This window comes from Elephantulus edwardii, unplaced genomic scaffold, assembly GCF_000299155.1.
Source record: "Elephantulus edwardii isolate Elephantulus edwardi_28Jun2011 unplaced genomic scaffold, EleEdw1.0 scaffold00085, whole genome shotgun sequence".
NCBI classification, from domain to species: domain Eukaryota; kingdom Metazoa; phylum Chordata; class Mammalia; order Macroscelidea; family Macroscelididae; genus Elephantulus; species Elephantulus edwardii.
In genome coordinates, this window is record NW_006399835.1 from 6,353,656 (window position 1) to 6,358,889 (window position 5,234).

At 35.0% G+C, this 5,234-nt stretch overlaps 1 pseudogene; it reads left to right on the forward strand.

The window, feature by feature from the left end:
* Positions 1 to 4,417: 4,417 nt before the first annotated feature.
* On the forward strand, positions 4,418 to 4,932 carry LOC102867857 (annotated as a pseudogene).
* Positions 4,933 to 5,234: the final 302 nt, after the last annotated feature.

The window sequence follows — 5,234 nt, forward strand, 5'->3', positions numbered from 1 at the left end:
TAATTTGTATCAATTATTTTACTTTTAAGAAGTATTATTACAAGTTAATATTTACCCTCTTGTTTGGCATCCACAGAAAGATTTTAATTTATCAAAATTTTTCAACAATAAATTAACTATTTCAGACTTTAAAGTGGGACGTAATATTTCAAACATGGATACTATTGGGCCAAAACAAGATTTTTAAAGTTCTTACATAGAAGCTGATGTAGTTTCTGTATTTGAATTTAGAATTGCATATGTCTGAAATTAACTACAACAGACTTAGTAAACAAAAATTTACTACAACCTTACGTAAGAATAATGCTGGATGTTCCATGCTTTATTGTACAGATAGAAAAAAAACCCCACCACACCCTTTTTATATGTAGCTCTAACAGGATTAGAAAAGGAATTCAGGTAGCATAGTCCCTAGGGTTTTGTTCTACTAAACCAAATATGGTGCATATATGGTGACTTGAATCTACCAATGACTCTGCAGGAAACAGACAGATGATATCATCTCATTAAGTTTATAGCCTCTATAAACCTTCTGAAGGGTCGCCAATGATTAAGTTCTAACTGGACCAGCAATAAAATATGAATAGGATTAGAAGATATTACAGCATATGTCAAAATTCTGAATAAACATATATAGATGTTTTCAATGATCCTACACCCTTTGACTTCAGCAGAGAATATGGGAATGACAATAAGGATGGTTTTTAAATGGTGTTTGTGTCTCCCTCATCCCTTTATACAACAATCTTTAATCTAAAACTCTAAAATATTTTTCATAGTTAAGTCCTTGAAAATCAGACTCTGGAATTAAAAAAAAAGTTGCTAACATCTTCTAAGAAGAAAGTAAATATTGGATAAGACATTAATTAAAAGATTTATTGGAACATCACTGGAAGGAATACTACCTTGTCCTACTTACTGACACTTCTGCTGCTAATTTAAAAGGAATTAAAATTTTAATCTATCTGTCTCATTTAAGGAAAGGTGAAATCTCTTTCTGTACTGTTAAAAGTACAATTTAAGCTGAAATGGATACATATTGGCCAGAAGCAAACTATGTTAAAAGTAAATGGCTTCTCTCAAGATCACAGAAGAAAATTTCATGGACTTTGCTGAAATTTTAAAATTTTGTTTTCTGGTATTCTAATGATAACTACTATATGATACACTCATCATATCATATTATAGGGAGCTTGAGTGGCTTAATGGTATGGAGTTGCTCTGTTAACCCAAAGGCACACAGTTCAAGTCCACCACTTTCTCCCCCAGAAAGATGGGAAATATCCTCTTATGCCATCTGTTGTTATTACAGGTCATAGAGTTGAGTATGACCCATATTAATTTCTTGAACAACACATCTGAACCTTGTCTTGTCCTCTGCCATCCTCACTCTTCTAACACACTAAAGCCCATTTCAGCAGTTACTGTGTCAATCCTCCTGGTTGAGGATCTTCCTCTCTTTATCCAAGCCTCCATTTTTCCAAGAATGATGTCCATTTCCAAGGAATAGCCCCTCAAAGCAAAACGTCTGAATTATGTGAAAGAAAGCTCCAACATCTTTGCCTCCAAGGAACACTCTGGCTGTACTTTCTCCAAGAGATATTTTTTTGTTCTTTTGGGATATTTAGTATTCCTTTCCAATACCACAGCTCTAAAGCATCAATTTTTCTACTGTCATCGTTATTCTTTGTCCAGCTGTCAGATGCATAGTCAGTGATTGGAAAGGCCATAGCCTGAATCTAACACACCTTAGTCCTCACATTGATGTCTTTGGTCCTCAATAATTTGGAGAAATCTTTGACTGCATACATTCCCAGTGTAATATGTCTCCTAATATCCTGAGTGTTGGTACCATGGGTGCTTGTGGATTCAAGTAAGATGAAATCATTAACAACGTCAATATTTTCTCAATCTATCATAGTGTTGCTTCTGGTCCAGTGATGAGAATTTTTGTTCTTGATATTGAGATGCAATCCAATCCAAGGTTGTACTCTTTGATCTTCTGCAACAAGTGCTTCAAATGCTCCTTATTTTCAGCAAGCAATGTAGTATCATATGCATAACTCAGGCTATTGATGAGTGTCCTTCAATCTTGATGCCATATTCTTTTTCATAAATTCCAGGTTCTCAAATAATAAATAAAAATTGTTTCTATGTGTTTTATTGCCACTGAGAACTTGCTTAAAGGTCAATTCTGGGCCCATTACCACATAACTCAACAGTAAATAACAACCAGCCTTGTTTTAAAATCCACTTCTCCCCCATAAAAATAACTGAAGAAAGTAATATCTATAATTTTTTATTTGCTTTGTTTTGTTATTTTGTGGTTAGTATTCTTACACTATGAAATGTTTTAGTTATTCTGTTACTGTGCATTATGACTTTTGCTAACATCTAGTATCATGTCCTTTTTTGATTAGCTAAATGAATAGCTAATTATCTGACTCACTATTGGATTTCACAGAGAATACCACAATCTAGGCATTATAATACAAACCCTTTATTTATACCTGTATACAAATTAAGTTATATGTGTTAACTTGAGACATCTTGCAGAATTATTAATTAGTCCCTGGTCCCTTACTTTTGGATTTAACACAATTTTAAGGTTGTTTACTAGATTTGAACAAGTTAATAACTGTATTTCTATGTTGTTGCTGTTATGGCTAAATGTCATCAAATGTGACCCTATGAGCAATAGACCTGAACCTTGTCCTTATTCTGAGCCATCCTCAAGTATACCTGAGCCCATTGTTATGGTCACTGTGTCAACCCATCCTGCTGAGGATGTTTCTCTATTTCTTTGAGCCACCACATTTCCTAAAATGATTTCTTTTCCAAAGGACTTCTGCTTCTTGATAATATGCCAAAAGTATATGAGCAAAGTTACTTTGCCTTTGCCTCTAAGAAGCACCCTGGCTACACTTCATAGAAGACTTCTTGAAATATTTGTTAGTTCGTTTGGCAATCCAAGAGAAGTTCCATATTCTTCACCCACATCACAACTCAAAGGTATTGTTTCTTCTTCATAATAAGAATGATGTCATCTTTCTTTATTACTTACTTTATTAATTACTTTCAGATGCACAGAAAGCAATTGAATAGCATGGTTTGAATGAGGTACACCTGGGTCTTTTAACTAACATTCTTGTTCTTTAGCACTTTAGAGATGTCCTTGGCAGCTGATTTTTCTCAATGCATCATGTATTTTGATTTCTTGATTGCTACTACCCAGGGATTTGATTGTGGATTCAAATAAAATGAAATCATTAAAAATATAACAATATCATGTAATAAGGAAAAAAACCAAACAAACCCCACAATAATTGCTTTACATGAATTTGACCTCTCATTATAAGTTTGACCTCTTCTTCAAGTTAGATAAGGTCTTTTTATTCACTTTCTAACTCTGCCTATTTTGCTCTCTAATTATTGTGTCTTGGGTATTGAATGCCTACATAAACATGTTTCAATCTATCAAGAAGAAACCATGCTGAAGGTTAGTTGGGTTTTTGTGAGTTATCATTAAAACCTGAATAACAGCTCACCCTGAAGATAAACTCCTTATCCAGCTACTATCCACTTTCCTGTTAACTCTCCACTATACCCAGAAAAATAATTACTTTATAAGCAATTTTAGAGAAGAATGTGACTGCATTAGCTTACGGGTTTTGCCTCTTAAGAATACACTTCATTGTGTACACATGATTATTACTGTGTTATTTACAATAGCAAAGCGATGAAACAACCCAAATGTCCATCAACAAATGGATAGAAAAACTATGGTGTATTCTTACAGTGAAATACTGTGGAGTACTGAAAAATAGTAACTCGTAAAATAATACACAATATGTATGACCTTGGAGGACATAAATTCTGGGTGAAATGTTTCAGTCTCTAAAGGACAAATACTGCATAACACCACTGTTATGAAGCAGGACTGATCTGTGGGGTTTGGAAGAGAATAGGAAAAGATAATGAACACTGATAATGAGCTAGATAATGAACTAGATAATGCATAGATAATGAACACTATTAGAACAGATGAGTGAGAGAACTATGTAAAAGACATGTATGATTAGGCGTTATTTGTAAGACAATGGTATAGAATAAGAGGTACATTGCAAAGAGGATTGGAGGAGTAGGAGGGGAAGGGGGAAAGGAGGAAACTTTGCAACAGGAATATTTTTTTAAAGGAACTGGGGGAGGGGAATGGAAGGGAGAAGGAAGAAAAGGTGTAATAATTAATGAACGAAACCCCAGGTTTTCTGAAAACTTTTGCCAAAATCACAATTAAAACTTTTTTTTTAAAAAAAGAATACACTTCATACTTTCAGCTCTTGACTAGGAAGATACCTCAGTGCAGCTTTCTTCAGTCTTCCCTCATCTGAGTTCTTCCACATCAGCCACCTATGCCATGTCACCCAAGTCCAAGTCCAACCCCAATGAGATCGAAGTACTATACCCGAAGTATACTGGCCGGGAAGTCTCCATCACGTCTGCTCTGACCTCCAAAATAGGCTGGCAGTCATTGTCTGTCTCTACAAAAGTTGGTGATGGTTTTTCCAACCAGTGACTGGAAGGGACTAAGGATTGCTGTGAAATGCCTTCTGCAAATGCCTTCTGCCTCTCCCCTGGTCATCAAAGCCCTAAAGGAACCACATAGAAGAGGAAAAAGAAAAAACAAAACAAAACCACAAAAAAAAAAAGAAGAGGAAAAAGGCAAAAAAGTATTAAACACAGAGGGAATATCAATTTAATGAGATTCACTTTGCCCAGAAAAATGCCACACCAATCTTTATCCAGAGAACTCTCTGGAACTATTAAAGAGATACTGGGAACTGCCCAGGCTGTGGGCCGTAATGTTGATAGTACCCTCAGGACATCATAGAACACACCAACAGTGGTGCTTTGGAATGCCTAGCTAGCTAAGAACCCCAGATGAAAAGAATTTCAATAAAGGATCATTTGTTCACACACACACACACTTGGTTCAGGATACCAGATTAAGAATAATTCCCAGTACAGATGCATATTCAGGATCCTCCTTAGAAATAAGTGTGTGCTTCCTATGGTCACACAAGGAAAGTCTTACAGATGTTTTGAAACAAAATGCACCCTATTTTATAATCATACATAAATTTAAGCCAGTTACTTAATTTTGACCTGTAATTCTAATAAAAAACTACTTGAAGTATATTTTCCTTGGAACATTTAGCTCATTATTTTCGGGA